We start from the raw sequence: 17130 nt of genomic DNA on the forward strand, positions 1-17130 counted from the left end.
CGTGAAACTCGAGATCGAGAGAGAGGGAGGGAGGGAGGGAGGGGAAAAATGCGGCAAAGTCTCGAATTGGATGATGGCCAAGGCGGCGACGTCGTTCAAGAGAGGCGACAATCAGAGTTGCCGCCCGGGCACTCGCAGCGGTCGCCGTCATCTTGAGCGTCGCAGAAGAGCGCGGGGCTCGTGGCTTTTCTGGGTGGGATCGGCGCAAAGACGCGCGCCATGGAGCCCGCGGTGCGTCTCGGGCGGGCGTTGGCGGGAGGCTGACGATGGTGGTTGGTCCCTCGCGGCGTAGACGCAGCGCGAAATATCTCACAGGAGCTCCAACATTGACACGTGGACGAGGGCTCGACACGTGGACGAGGACTTGCCGTGGAGGCTGCACGCGCTGTTGGTGCAGAGCAGCGCGTGCGAAGGCCGGAATGGGGCATTTAAGACGGGGTGTGACTAGGAACACGCCCGACCACCTTTGTCTCCCACCGATGTGTGTATGATGAAGTTATGTTGTATCCCTAGTAGCCAACCGTGCTAAATGGAGGTGCGGGTGAAGGACAACAATCAGATTATTTATTTATACTGCAGGAGGAATCCGATTAGCTATAAAGCTCTTTTCCCAGATGTCCAGTCGGGGCGGGTAAGAACGTCACAACAACAAACAGTGCAAACACACGATATTAGTGCAAAGTACAAGAAAGTAAACAAATCAGCAAAACACAAACAAATAAAACTGAACCATCCCCATCCTACCGGGCAAAGCTCACTGAGGTATGAACGTTTTTTTCAGAAGCGACCTGGCCGCAAATGAAAGCTCAACAACGTGGTTTACCACGTGGGAATTTTATAGCAGTAAAATAATTCAAATAATCTCAATGCATGTTTCTGAATGCGGAGGGAAAACCCGGAGGAGCCGGAGAAAAAATAAATCCATGCGACCACGGGGAAAGAGAGACACCCAAAGTCCGAATATTCAGCAGGCGTCAGGGTCGAGATCAAACCCACGCCCTCCTGTGTACCAGGCGAGGTCGTTAACACCTCGCCGCCGTGGGCAGGGCTCTCGCTCCGCCATGCAAGGACTTTGTGGTGGCTCAAGGCTCGGATCGTCGACGACGTGCGCCCTGTGATCGTCAATGGGCTCGAGGTGGTGTGGGCGCCGCTTGGAGGCGTCAATCTGGTGAAAGGCGCTTTCTGCAGAGAGACAAATTCCCCCCCCTCCCCGCTTCCATCCTCGCCAAAATCGTGGCCATTGACTAAGCCTGGCCTAGAGGGGACAAATGTGTCCGATTGAGCTGCCATCACCGCTTTGTGGAGAAATCCATCGCCACCCCCTCCCCCACCCTCACAGTGTGGGCCCCATCAACGTATTGACCAGGGCGCATCCTTCTTGGCTTTGAGACGCGTCGAGATTAGGTTCCGAAATGATGCAGCCGTAAGGCTGTAATGTCGGCCAGCCATCCATCCATCCCCACCACCACCTACACCACGTGACATCTTCCCAGCGGAATGCTAATGACGGCGTTTTTTGTTGCGAAATGATATTGCCATTTGTCAGCAGCAACTGCAATTACTTATGGCCTAAATATGACTTATCATCGATACGTTTAAAAGCAAGTCAATTATTTTATGGTTTTTCAATTCCCCGCGGATAACCCGTGAGGCAACGATACGGGGGCTGGGGCTGAGCAGAGATGGACTCGGCTGATGGACGAGACTCGCCGAGACGGGAGCCCGCGGCTGGACTGTCCGTCTGGGAAATGAGCCCGAACGGTTTAATTGTCACAGACAGGTACGAGGCAGAGGCGCAGCCCTGCAATTGCTCCTTTGCGCCACTGCTGGTGGAAGGCCCTCCCCACTGGACCGAGCTCGAGAGAATTTGTCTTGGCGTTTGTTTTTTCCTTCTTTGTTGGCCGACTCCTTCACGCTGACCTGACGTCTTGGAAGGGGTGGGCGTACTCACACTTTACCTCCCCCCACACACGTGACCTCGGAATATTTCAGAATCAGAATATTGATTGAAACTGGAGGAATCCGATAAGCTATAAAGCTTTTTTTTGATAGCCAAATAGTTATTTTTTTCACAGATGTCCAGTTTTTCACAGACCTTGCCGATCGACTGACTGCGGTTGAACCCGCTCAGGCCGCTGGGTGGAAGGCACGCGGGTGCTGTAAGAAACTCGACCATTGCCTCAACTGTCGCGCAATGAAATCCAACTGGTGACCTCTGGATTGCGAGTCCAGCGTGCTGACCATTAAACACCGGGGCATTGCCACCTCTGGGCCAGCTCAAGGATGTAGCGAAATGACAAGGGTTTGCGTTTTTTTATGTGTTCACAAATTTGTAATGGAATATTCAGTGTTGTGTACTTGACTTGACTGTCAGACGTGCCGATGAAACACAACGTTTAATGATCGGTTCAGCTGTTGGGTTTGGTCAGTTGTAGCAGTCGGTGTGAACACACGACTCGAGTCGAGCGTTTTGCCAGGCACACGAGGCCGCTGAGATTGTACAACGCGTCGCTCAAGAAGTCGAGGGATTACGATGGTTACTATTTGGGCGGCACGGTGGTAAGATGTTAACTACATTGCCTGGTATACAGGAGGTCGTGGGTTCCATCCAGACCCTGACGCTTGCATATTTGGAGTTTGCGTACATCCGACATACACACACAAAACAAGGAGGAATACACAGGGCGGCCTGCCTGATTCAAACCGGGCACATCTACAACAAGCGGCAAAAGCGCCACCGCTTGGCCGCTACTTCGCCGCCGATTAGCACGGTTGGCTACGTATGGCGCGAAAGAAGTTCAACATGCGTACAGTGGCAGGTGTGCGGGTGTCCACGTTGTACACCCGCACTCGTGAATCGTGAGGACGTCAGCAGCAGCAGCATCGCGCTTGGGTGTCGGAAAAGTACAGAATCTTGCGTCGAGTCGGAACCAACATCGGCTACTCGCCGAGACTCGATGTCATTTTGGTGCCAGTGGCCCCCCACACTGCGCTGTCCACTCGACTTCTGCCTGTGCGTGGGTGGTGAAAATGCAATGCGCGTCATCATATTTCACTGCAATTGAACTGAGATGGGCATCTTTCCGTAACGTGTTATTGCTCTGGAAGCCCGTGGGGGGTTTTTTAAGCGACCATACTTCATTGCTTTCCAAAAATCAGACGGCTCGCAATAATTTGGTCTTAGACAAGAATGTATCCCAATTGGCCGTCGCCCCCTAATCCATGTTTTTGGTTCTGTAAGAAAGCCATTTCTGGGTTCTCGTTTTGTTTAAATCAAAGTCAGCCGAGCGCGTCTCAAACAACAACTTTTACAGAGCAACGGGACAGAGGCGGCCACGGAGGCAGAGATGGAGGCGCAGCAAATGTGCCCGCCACCACCGCCATCGCAACCACCACCACCACCACCACTCGCCACCACCGCCATCGCAACCACCACCACCACCACTCGCCACCACCGCCATCGCAACCACCACCACAACCAATCGCTACCACCGCCACCGCAACCACCACCACCACCACCAATCGCCACCACCGCCACCGCAACCACCACCACCACTACTACCACCAATCAAAACCACCGCCACTTCCGCCGGCTGGGCTCGCAGCGGAACGTGCGGAATGGGTAGACAGAGCGGCGTCGTGCGGAACGACACAAACATCGTGGCAGTGACACGTGGTCTGAGGGCCCAGCACACGGAGAGGGGAAATAGCGAGTGGCGTTTATATTTAAACTATGAAACTATAAACAATGTTTTATTTTACCAGGTAAGGCCCACTGAGATAAATGGCTCATTTTCAGAAGCGGCCTGGCCGCAGCAAATGATTAGAGCTCAACGAAGCGGCTCCTCATCGTCGTGTGGAAACGTACAGCAGCCAAACACCTAAAACGCGATGTTGATTCTCAACGTGGAAGGTAAACACGGAGGACCCGGATAAAAATCCACGCCAGCACGGGGAGAAGACGCGAACTCCAAATATACAGCAGCAGGCGTCGGGGTCGGTATCGAACCGATGATCTCCGGTATACCAGGCGAGGTAGTTAACATCTCCTAGCCACCGTGATGGTCGTGGTTCTAGGTGTGGTGCTGAAAAGGTAATGCGCAGCCCTGCAATTGCTCGCTCACGCCCCTGCTGGTGGAAGAGTGTCCACCCGAGGGGGCTCTTGAGAGCACTTTTGGGGGATATTTGGCCTACTCCTCCACGCTGCTTCTCTGGGTATACACAATCATCATAATCATTTGTGCCCCATGTAATTGGTAGTCGGAAGTTATCTTTTTTCTATCATTTACAGTTATGGGGGACACTTTTCCACACACTCTGCTCTGAGTATACGCATTGCTTGATTGTTCCACCCGATATAATTCTTGTTTAATTCTAAATGCTGTAATTTAGCCAAGCCAAGTGTAATACAGTACCGAATTCAACGTGATGGGGAATGTGTGTGTGTGTCTGCGAGCTGAGACCAACTCATTGCGCCTGAGAACCAATCGCGAGCGGCTGCGTGGATTCGAACCCAGGTTCTCAGCAGGGCCGGCTCAGGGCGCTGACCTCTGGGTCACCCGGCACAACTCGAAAATAGTTTTGAAGTTATGAACGACGTTCAAGTGCCACCGGGCGCCTTGTTTTTGTGAATGGCCAAGGGTACAATCATGGCAGATAGCTCAAGTATGTAAACATGCGGGAGTGTGGTGAGGAGCGGTGGCGCAGCGGTTAGCGCACTGCCGCGACAAATCCGATTACCGCTCACGGCCACCAACACCGGTGACGATTATCTGAACCGGTCCTGGGCCTCACCTAGGTCGACGCAGCCTCAAATGAGTACCTGGTGCGGTGCGTGGTAAACTTGAGCACTGGAGAGACAAAGGGGGCCGGGCGTGGTGCCGTCCACCGACACCCTCGTGTGTGGTGCCGGCCTTCGTAGGTGCCACTCGCTATCGGCACTTGCCCCAATAGTCTGCTAAGGCTACACGGGGGTTCTTTGTCTCCAATTTCCGTTCAGATTCCCCTCCCTCGTCTCCACGTGTGGCATGGGACAGTGTCACCCCCTGTCACAACGATAATGATGACGATGATGACGACGACGACGATGATGATGACGACGACGATAATGATGACGACGATGATGATGATGGGATCAGCTGGGAGAGAAACTTTCGCCGCATGTTTGAACTCATTATATAGACGTATATTTGTAAATGATTTATTTACCTTCCTATACTTTGCACTCCTATCGTGTTTTTTTGTATCGTTTGTTGTTGTAAACCTTCTGACCATGCGCCCCCTTACTGGAACAGCTGTGAAAAAAGAGCTTTACAGCTCATCGGATTCGCTCCTCCTGGAGTATAAAATAAAATATTGTCGTGCGAGCTTGTAAATTAAATAAAAAAAAAACACGTAAATAATAAACACCAAATTTTAACTTGCATAGTAAAGTAATTCTATTTTTTCATTTGCTATACATCCAGATAATACGACAAATCGCTAACCTTAAACACCCAGTCGTTCATAAAAGTTGAAGGCAGTATAATACTATAGTAATAGAGCAAGTGCAAAATCACTGAACCGGAATTGATAGCTTGAAAGCATTTAGCGCGGGGCCCTTGAAAGTGCGGGGCCCGTAGCTACACGTGTAGCTACTCGTGCCACGCGTGTAGCTACTTGTGCTACGCGTGTAGCTACTTGTGCTACTGGGATAATCCGGCACTGGGCCCAGCAGCGATGTCGCTCGCATTTCGTGCCTGTTCGGCAGAGGAGAGTGCAGGGTAACCTTGGGCTCCCGCCTCCTCTCGACAACACACGTCCGCCAACTCCTTCACTGTTACACGCCGGCCTGCGCCCTACGATCCTCCGACACCCATCAACTCATCTTCTTGGTTCTTTCACACCAAACTCCACTCCATGGGTGACAGGGGGCCTTTTCCTCGGTCGCCCCTCTGCTGTGGAACACACCGCCTGCTGAGATGAGATCCGCTGAGGCAATCTCCACCTTCAAATCTCAATTAAAAACTCATCTGTTCAACAATCTGGCTTGAATTCCCTCCTCCACTCTCCCACCTTGTACGTTCCGTCCCTTGAATGCTTTCTATGCTGCTCTTATGTCGTATACATATGCCATTGTTTTTTTATGTAATAGTTTTTCTTATGTATAACATTAAATATGCTTTAAGCGTGGGAAAAGCGCTTATATAAATACAATGCATTATTATTCCTATAATTATTGTTTGTCGGATGCCCTCTGCCTCATCGCCATCTAAATGGCACGATACCCCCCCCCCACCCTGAACGTTTAAAGCAGAATTTTGCTTTCGAATCAATAGATTTTATTTTTTAAACATCCATTTGCAGACCGTTGTGATCCCACTCTCAGATGTTGCGTTCTGACTGCCACGCTGAAGAATGCCTGGCAGTCCTCGCGGAGTGGTTAACCAGTGGGACTTGGTCACAACGCCGGCACTCGTGCGGTTCTCGTGTTTTCTAAGGGGCTGTTGCGTTGCCAAGCAACAGGCTTTCCGCATTGCCTCACCTGAAAACGAGAGGTCATCAACATGCAATGTGTTAGGATTCTGCCCAAAACCAGACTTCAGATATTTACATGGACAATGGAAAATGAAAATAAAACTCACGCGAGATGAAGCGATTTTGGGGGAAATGCGGCCCACGCTCAGCCTCGGTGGGTACGACCAGTGAGATGTTAAATCCCTCGCCTGGTATGCAGGAGGTCGTGGGCTCGATCCCGACCCTGACGCCTGCGGTATATGTGGAGCTTTTCGTGTTTCTATCTCCCTCCGTGGTCGCGTGGATTTTTCTCCGGGCCCTCCGGGATTTGCCTCCACATTTAGACTGAACGTCGCGCGTTTATGATATTTGGCTGCGATAAATTGCCAAGTGATGATGATGATGGCGATGGCGAGCCACTTCGTTGAGCTATCCTTGATGTTGGCCAGGTGGCTTCTGAGAAATACCTACAATAGCTATGTGGGCCTTACCCTGGTAAAATAAAAAAAAAGTTAAATATCGTTGTAGCTGCCCTCAGGAAACCCCGAGAGGAGATAGGATCGGCTCACGTGGGAGGGTTTATGTTGGCGAGGAACGAACAAGACGCGCTCCTTTCGGTTGGACACAATGTCCACTTATCATAATCAGAAAATGTATTTACACTGGAGGAATCCGATGAGCTATAAAGCTCTTTTCCCCCACAGATGTCCAGTAGGGCCACGGGGTCAGAACGCCTCAACAACAAACAATATAAAAACACGATAGGAGTGCAAAGAAGAGGAAAGGCAAAATAAATCACTTAAAAATATACAATAAAACAATACATATTCGTTTATCTTACAAGCCATCTGAGGTATTAACTTATTTTCCAAAGGCGACTTGGCCAAGAACAAAATGAGCACAATGCAGTTCTTCTGAACTGGTGGTTTTGCACAATGCGTCCGGCCGGTTCGCTTTCGTGCACGTGTTTGTCGTGTCGTCGCGTCTGTGGCCACATCTGCTCGTCGTTGCACGTTGCGCAATAAACGGAGATGCGTGTCCAACGCACTCGGCCCAATTTGCATAGAAACGAGTTGCCCACACCGCGTGCTGGCCACGGTGTTTGGTAAACGCACGTGCGTGGGTGTGGGGAGCGGTGGTGCAGCGGTTAGCGCTATGCTGCGTACGCACCTGGCGACCCGGCTTCGATTCCCGCTCACGGCCAACACCGGTGACGATGATCTGAACCGGTTCCTAGGCCTCCCCTAGGTCGACTCAGCCTCAAATGAGTAGCTGCGTCTCGACTCTCGTGGCGAGCACGTGGTCTCTCCGTCGAAGGTGCCGTCTCAGTCAGAGGTCCCATTGCGACAGAGGGGGCCCTCCTCACCGTGGCTGTTAAGTTTGAAAGCCGGTGACATTAACGGAGAGAGTAATTGCGGCGTAAGTATCCATATAATTCCCATTATGAATACGCAGTTATTGTTTAATGTTATCAGCGCTGCTACGCGCCTGCACTCGGAGGTGTATGATTTGTTTACAAACGCGACTAATTAAGGATGCGCCTACATCTCCCCCCCCTCCGTGACAAACGCCGTCATCTGTGTCCAATTACTGAAATTGCCCTTCCCTTATGTAAATAGGCCCCAACGTCCCATTAAGCGTTTAATTAATCGGATTATCTGCTTAAATTCGAACAAAAAAATCTCATCGTGCGGCCGCTGACGTCTCTCGCGTCTACGGTGGCAAGGGGAATTGAAACCGCGTGTTGATTAGTGGGCACGTGTCCGTGTTGGTTAGTGGGCACGTGTCCGTGTTGGTTAGTGGGCACGTGTCTGTGTTGATTAGTGGGCACGTGTCCGTGTTGGTTAGTGGGCACGTGTCCGTGTTGGTTAGTGGGCACGTGTCCGTGTTGGTTAGTGGGCACGTGTCTGTGTTGGTTAGTGGGCACGTGTCTATGTTGATTAGTGGGCACGTGTCCGTGTTGGTTAGTGGGCACGTGTCTATGTTGATTAGTGGGCACGTGTCTGTGTTGGTTAGTGGGCACGTGTCCGTGTTGGTTAGTGGGCACGTGTCTATGTTGATTAGTGGGCACGTGTCTGTGTTGGTTAGTGGGCACGTGTCTGTGTTGGTTAGTGGGCACGTGTCCGTGTTGGTTAGTGGGCACGTGTCTATGTTGATTAGTGGGCACGTGTCTGTGTTGGTTAGTGGGCACGTGTCCGTGTTGGTTAGTGGGCACGTGTCTATGTTGATTAGTGGGCACGTGTCCGTGTTGGTTAGTGGGCACGTGTCTGTGTTGGTTAGTGGGCACGTGTCTATGTTGATTAGTGGGCACGTGTCTGTGTTGGTTAGTGGGCACGTGTCCGTGTTGGTTAGTGGGCACGTGTCCGTGTTGGTTAGTGGGCACGTGTCCGTGTTGGTTAGTGGGCACGTGTCCGTGTTGGTTAGTGGGCACGTGTCCGTGTTGGTTAGTGGGCACGTGTCTGTGTTGGTTAGTGGGCACGTGTCCGTGTTGGTTAGTGGGCACGTGTCCGTGTTGATTAGTCGGCACGTGTCCGTGTTGGTTAGTGGGCACGTGTCCGTGTTGATTAGTCGGCACGCACGCAGGGGCAGCGGGGAGTTTCAAGGGCGGCGGCGGCGGGGGGGGACCGGCGAAACGCTCGCTCGTTGTGCCAAATCGAGATGATGATTTACGGCCCATTGTCAAACCACTGCGCAGATGAAGGCCACCACCCCACCCCCTTAGGTGTGAGCAGCTGTTCAACCATACTTCACCACAATGGCTCATGAAGGAGGGTGGTGGTGGGGGGAACCCGGGACCAGTTCAGATATCTCAACGCCGCTGATGATAGCCGTGGCCCCCGGAATTAGGCGGGTCAAAGTGAATGTGCGCTATTCACTGTGCCACTGCTCCGTCGCTATTCTGCCCGCGTGCACGCTTACCTGTGTGTACGTCGCAGTATCATAGGTACACAGAAGTGGACGTCATTATTGGGCAACTACACTATGGGCAGCTGACAGGTCACAAAGAGGGTGGAATTTGCTTTGCCTCTTTCGCATTTAAATCGCACTGCATTCATCTATTGTGACGTTTAGTCTACGCTTGTTAAATATAATTTCGATTTATTTTAAATATCGTGTTCTTTAATTGTTCTCGATGGAACAACGCAGGTTGCCCTTGCAAGAGGGGCGATGCTGATTCGCGTTTCTCGATGGGTTCACTTCACCTAAAGGAGTCACGCACAGCCAAAAAGTTTGGACGCCGCTGTGGCGAGACGTTAACTACCTCGCCTGGTGCGCACGAGGTCGTGGGTTCGACCCTGACGCCTGCTGCTGTATATTTGGAGTTTTCAGTGTCCTCGCAGTGGTCGCATGGATTTTTCTTGGGGTCTTCCAGTTTTCCCCTCCACAATTAAGAAGCACGCGTATCTAGCGTTTGGCTGCTCCACATTTCCACACGGCAAGCCGCTTCGTCGAGCTAACAGTTGTGGCCAGGCCGCTTCTGAAAAAAGAGCTACATAGCTCAGTGGGCCTTAACTAGTAACATAAAAAGTAGTTTAAAAAATAGCTTTGTATAGTTTGGCCTTGCCACAGGCCCGGTAGGTTTGGTAAGCGGAGTGAGCAGAAGTGTGAGGCCCAGTGGGACAAGAGGTCCCTTCTCACGAATCACTTTGCCTGCTCACCAACATTCCGGGTTCACAGGGACCCATGCCCTCCTCCCATCGTCCCCCACTAACGGAGCGGTGTCTGTCCAGGAGAAGCTTGCAGCAGCAGCAGGAGAAGCTTGCAGCAGCAGCAGCAGCAGGAGAAGCAGCAGCAGACCGCATCATCGGGCAGTTTGCGTCGGTTGCGAACGCGTGATTTAGGATTGTCCGTGCTTCGTGCATCACGCGATGTAAGAGGCACTCTGAATGCAGTCATCCCACGTGTGAAAGACATGGACAATGTTTCACCGCAATGGCTGATGAAGGGGGGTGGGGGGGGGGGGGACAAAATTATTGCTGCTCACTGGGCAATGTTACGTTGTGTGTGTGTTTGATGAGACAAAGGTGACGTCACCGTCACTTGGTGGCGAATTGCGGGAATTGCCATTGGCTTCACAAGGGGCCCTCTTAAAGTCGCTTGCTGGTCAGCGTGGCCATGGCAGTGGCTTTGCTGGTTGCCACCAACAGTTGCCAGAAATGTCGTCCGCGAAGTTGCTTTTCGATGTCACTTTTTTTCCTTTCTCTCCAAGCCTCGACGACGTGGAGTTTCTGCGCTCCTTGCTGTGGCCGCCACGCAGGGGGTCGCAGCCTTGTCGCCGGAGGAGCGTTGAGATTGTGTCAGAATCTTTATCCATCGTGGAGGAATCCGATTAGCTATGAGGCCCTTTTTTCACGGATGTCCAGCTTGGGCGGGTCAGTAAGGATAAACATTGGTTGATGATGATGCTACGTCTAAATGTCTTGGATTGAATGAGATCTATTGGCCGAGCATCTGGGCCAGGATGTGTTGTGGGTGAAGCATATTTGTTCCTGTCTCAGCCAAATATTAAGAGTGAATATTTATTCTACGGTTGGCAAGACGAGTTGCAAGATGTGAGAACAGATTGTGGGGGACGAACATTGATCGACCCTACAACCGTAGGGACCTGGAAAAGGTGAGACACGAGTGGCGTCCACAGACGTAGCCTCGGCGACCTCTTGACCTTGAACAAACACTAGCAGCTCGATTGTACGCGGGGCCATATAATCATCTTCTTCTTCGCGTGGGCTAATGGCGATGCAAAGCGACCATACGTTTCAATTGAGGTGGTTGAGCCCGATAATCGCGTCAGGAGTAGCCGAGCGTAACGCCGCGATGATTAATTTGTGAATCGAATCGTTATACAATAGAAGCCCCTCTTAACGACGGTTATTGGTTCAACGAAACCGGTTAAGTAATTTGCTCGTTAAGCGAGTATAGGGAATACGCGTAAAAGGCTTAATTCGTTCCGATAGCATCCAAAGTTACTCCTTCTCACTCAAAACAACGTACTCGATCATATTTAATCAATGGATATGAAAACACAAAGATATCAACAACACTATGAACACACAAGGCCCTTCGTGCGTCGACGAGACGTTAACATGGGTGCTCGTCCAGAGGGGTCTGTCCCGAGGCCTCCTGCCGGCAGCGAACCATCGACACTTCACGTGGGCCTCAAAGTGCACCTGGCCTGGCACGGACGCCGTGGTGACGTCACCGTCACTTCGTGACGAATGGCCGGGTGCTGGTATATTGGTATTGGTGTGACAGCAGGAGTCGAGAGCATTTCACAATCCTGTCAACCCCTTCTTACAGACCAACTCAGACCTTACTGGTCACCCCGTGCCCCTTATACATCTCAACGTTCATCCTACAAAGTCCCATCGCAAGGGAGAAACACAAACAAAGACACAAACATTTTTGCCCGCATTGAAACGGCTGTTCTACTCTGTATGGACCTGAAAATCAATTTCCCTGTACAGGAACACGGGATTAAAAACCGTACGGATTGACAGCTGTGATTTCAACCAACTCGTTCGATAAGAAAAGGTCACCGGCTGGAGGAAGTCTTCTGCGAGTTGGGATGGCGCTGTACACCACCCACTCGCCACCCCCAGTCGCTCACAATGCCCCTTTGCCGGACAGCACGCGGTGGTGACCACCACGACGCTGTGTGACTCTCCTCCTTTTGCCTTCGGTGTCGAAATCCTGGGCGTGTTGTTGTTCGTGTCAAAGTACACACCCGCTCGTGTGAGTGGGGGAGCGGTGGTGGTGTAGTGGCGTAGGGCGCAGCACTACACATCCATAGCTGTCAATCCGTACGGTTTACCCCGTGTTCGTGTACAGGGAAATTGAATTTTCAGGTCCGTACGGCGTACAGCCGTTTAAATACGGCCACAGTTTTGTATCTATTTGTTTGTGTTTCTCCCCACGGGGTGACCAGTAAGGTCTGAGTTGGTCTGTAAGAAGGTAGGGCACTGATAAGGGGTTGACAGGTATGCGAACCCGGCGTCCCGAGTTCGATTCCCGCTCACGGCTAGCACCAGTGCCGATTATTTGAAGCGGTCCTGCGCCTCCCCAAGGTCGACTCAGCCTTAAATGAGTAGTTGGGACGGTGTGTAAAAAATATTGCCACTGGGGAGACAAAGGCGGCCAGGCGTGGTGTTGGCCACCGACCCCCTCGTGTGCCATTCTGGCCTTCATAGGTGCTCGCTAACAGCACTTGCCCCAACAGTCTGTTTAGGCTATACGGTGAATCTTTGTATTTTGTCTGTGTGTGTCTGTGCGTGTCTTTGTTAGCGTGTGTGTCAGTGTAGTCGCTAACAGCACTTGCTCCGACAATCTGTGGCAGGCTATACGGGGGATCTTTGTCGGTGTAGTCTGCGTATGCTGACGAAGGTGTTCCGATAATTTGTGCGAACCTTGCGTGCATTTCCCACGCGCGTTCGGTACCGTGTGGATGCCATCCACCCGGGTGGCTTGTACGGTGGTGTGCCACCGTCGGCGTGCGGGTGGTTGTGTCTGTGGGAGCGAGCCGAGTTCGATTCCCGCTCATGGCCTGCACCGGTGTCGATTACCTGAACCCGTCCTGGGCTTCCCCGAGGTCGACTCAGCTTCGAGTGAGTGAGCTGGCGTCACGTGTAACATCGCCACGAGACAGACAATGGCAGCCGGGCGTGGTGCTGGCCACACGCGGTCGTGTTGGCCTTCATAGGTGCTCGCTTACAGCACTTGCCCTTACTGTATGTTAAGGCTACACGGGGGGGACCTTTGTCTATAGTGCGCACGGCATTGTGAAGGTTTGTGTCTGTGCTTGCACGTGCTCTTGAATGTGTTCACCCATGCACGTGTGCATTGTGCACAGGCTGTCAGGCAGCAGGAGCCACTGTGACATTTGTCCCAAGGTTTGGCAGCTTTAATGACCCCCAGGACTCCCAGAGAGGGCCGCCTCAGTGTGATTAGGGCCTCCGTGGAAACCAGCGGACAGCACCTTCATCCACACGCGCACACACACAGAGTGCGCGCGCATGAGCCGGCTCTGAGCGTGCTCGGAATTTGTATGGAGCCGAGCCTGAGCCACGGTTGAGCCGCTCGTGTATCTTTGAACGCAACTGACTTGCCCATCCTTGAGCCGAGCCCCCTCGAGCGATACGATCCACTCCGGTGCTCCACTGCCATCGGCCCTAATTGCGATTTGTAAATTGGGAGAGCTGCGAATTTAATTAGCATGGAGAACCCGACACAAGTCTACGGCGCTGTTTAATTTAAAATTATATATTTAATTCGTGTCTCCTTTGCTGCCGTGAAGATGCTCGCGGCACGGTGAGGTTGAGGGAGGCCTGAACTATCGAATTGGGCGCCACGGTGGAGAGATGTTAACTACCTCGCCTGGTATACAGGAGGTCGTGGGTTCGATCCAGACTATCCGTGGTCGCGTGGATTTTTCTCTGGGTCCTCCGGTTTTCTCTTCCACACTTAGAATCAACATCGCGCGTTATTATTTGCCAACTATACATTTCCACGCTATGAGCCGTTTCTTTGAGCTATCATTTGTGGCCAGGTCGCCTCTAAAAAAAGAGCGAATGTAGCTTACCTGGTAAAATAAACAAATAGTTTAGTGGCACGGCGAATCCTGGCACGTCAGGGACACCCCGAGGTTCCTGGTTGCCCGGGGTGGAACACCACGTGGTGCCTGCCCCATTATTCCACCATTCACGTCCGGAGATTAAACTGTTACGGTTGGAGAAGCACCTTCTTGATGAGATCCTTCCTTGCCTATAATTGTTTATATATTACGTCCAAATCCAAACCGGGCTGTGGTGGCTATGCACACCGCCTTTAATCCAGCACTGTGGAGGCAGTGAGGGTTGGTAGATCACCGCACAAATGTTGCGAAACTCCCCAAAAGCGTCCAAGAGGTGCTATACCAAGGCATGCCAGTAGAGGGCAGTGCAGCAAATAATGTAGACTCCACCTGTTCTGTCTGTATGGGATAGAGCGTTTCCCCCTCGCACGCGTGGGTTAATTATCTGGGTGCTTCGGTTTCCTGCCGAATGTAAACTCTCATTCATTGGCCGATAACACCTTAACATATAGAGGATCGCAAAGCTTGGCCAATTGATGGCGCTGGCTTACCGCGTGACAGCTGCCCTCCCACTTGTCTGTGGTTCCCCCTCGTGCCTCTCGAGTCGTCCTCTGCAGGCGAGAGCGAGCGAACACTGCGCAGTGGCGGCTCCTTTACAAGTCCACGCCGATATTATTGTTTGTAATCCACTGGTCCGTCGTGTGGTCCTCTCTCATGAGATGTTAACTACCTCGCCTGGTATGCAGGAAGTCGTGCGTTCGATCCCGACCCTGACGCCTGCTGTATTTTTGGAGTTTGCATGCCTTTTTCCGTGGACGCGTGGAGTTTCCTCTGGTGTTTACTTCCACACTTAGAATCAACATCATGCGTTTAAAGTATTTGGCTGCTATGATTTACACACGACAAGCAACTTCGTTGGCCTATCATTTGTGGGCTGGTGGCTTCTGAAAAAGAGCTATATAGCTCAGTGGGATAAAATAAAATAAAAAGTTTAGTTTTTAGTTTTAATAGATTGGCACTTCTGCACTCACCCCCATCCTTGGTGGCCCTCCCTACTCCACGCACAGGGCCCCCTCCCTCCGAGAGGCAGACGCCGGCTGCTACTCGGCCACGCGCCTGCTGCCGACTCCCCCCCCCACCCTGCCCCCCTATCTCATCGCATATCCGCGGGGCCGACTGCGTGATGAATGGCGAGTAAATGAGGCAGCCGATGAGCCATAGCTCGTGAGCAGTGTTGCCAAAAGCAGTTCTCAATGATCGTTTTTTGCAAAGGCGCACACACGCACGCACACACGGATAATAAGAGTGTCGCGGACGCCAAGAGGGCAAAGTCGGGAGAAGGTGGCATCTCCGATGATCACGGTTGGCTACGTACGGTGCGAAAGAAGTTCAACATACATCAACAACATACAAAGTGGTCGCAACAGCGACTGAGAACATCGGCAGGCCATCCCTGGATTTTTCTCCGGGTCCTCCGGTTTTCCCCTCCACATTTAGAATCAACATCACCACGCGTTTCGTGTACCTGGATGCTGTACATTTCCACATGACGATAAGCCACTTGGTTTAGCCATCATTCGTGATTGCCAGGTCGCTTCTGAAAAAGAGCCGTTTAGCTCAGTGGGCTTTAGCTGGTAAAATAAAATAAATAAAAACTAAAATTTTGATTCAAAGCTTTCGTGACTGCAGGGATTCATATTATTGGTTCTTTCGGTAAAGTCACGTAGAATGGAAATAATAAAATTATATATTCAGCGGTTTTGATGCCCACTGCAACCACGTGGCATCCCCGTCGTTTATATTACGAGGGGGGCATCAATTTTTCATGGCACGTGGAAGGCGTCCTTTCCTTTACACCGGGACAAAGCGCTGCGGGGGGAACACGCGCCTCTCGAGTGAGAGGAGGAACACGCGCAGTGTAGCGCTCACCACTGCACCACCGCTCCCCACACCCCGGTGGAAGTCCATGAAGAACAAGGGACATACACACAAAAAGACAAAGATCCCCCGTGTAGCCTTAACAGATTGTAGGGGCAAGTGCTGTTAGCGAGCACCTATGAAGGCCGCAACGGTACACGAGGGGGTGTGGGTGGCCAGCACCATGCCCGACCGCCTTTGTCTCCCTAGTGGCAATGTTTACACACCGCACCAGGTACTTATTTGAGGCTGAGTCGACCTAGGGGAGGCCCGGGACCGGTTCAGATAATCGTCACTGGTGTTGGCCGTGAGCGGGAATCGAACTCGTGTCGCCGGGTTCGTAGCGCAGCGTAGCGTAGCGCTAACCGCTACACTACCGCTCCCCCAACACATTCACACACATACAACAACCGCCATTCGCCACTAAGTGGCGGTGACGTCACCACGACGCTTGTGCCAGGCCAAGTGCACCTTGAGGCCACGTGAAGTGTCGAACGCCCGCTGGCAGGAGGTCACGGGGCAGACCCAGAAGGTGCCACGGGTCGACTGACCGAGATGACTAGCTGATGCACCACATGTGACCCCTACTGTACCAACTGTGCTTTAGCCACCCGGCCGTCCGCTCGTTGTTGTGAGCGTCGCTCCTCCGCCCGCCGTTGTTGTTGGAGGGCGACTGCACATACACGCACATATACACACACATACACACACACTACGCAGAAAAGCGAATGAGTCGGTAATCCAACGCGGGACCCCCCCCCCCCCAATCACTGTGGTCTGGCTTTGAGAGGATTTACTGTTCCTCAGATTTGGCCCTCGCTAGTGACTACCCCCGGAGTTGCCTCTCACGCCTCCGACTTGGCCTCCTGAGCTCATCCCGAGTCAAACATCCAGCCCAGCATCGCGGCTCCAGTCCCTGATCGCTGCTGTCCGAGACTCCGGATTGCACAATCCAGACTCCAACATCGATTCCGCCGGGAGGTGCAAACTCAAGCACCGCAGCCCGCCCTGGAGACTCACTCAGACCCAGGACGAAGCCACCAGACCCGAGCCCCGACCCACGGCGGGTCAAGGTTCGATCACGAGTCGCAGGTGGAGGCGGCTGCTGCCCCACGCGTGAGGGTTCAGACCTCACCGCCACGCTCCGGGCA

Source organism: Lampetra fluviatilis, chromosome 39 (assembly GCF_964198595.1).
Source record: "Lampetra fluviatilis chromosome 39, kcLamFluv1.1, whole genome shotgun sequence".
Taxonomy (NCBI): domain Eukaryota; kingdom Metazoa; phylum Chordata; class Hyperoartia; order Petromyzontiformes; family Petromyzontidae; genus Lampetra; species Lampetra fluviatilis.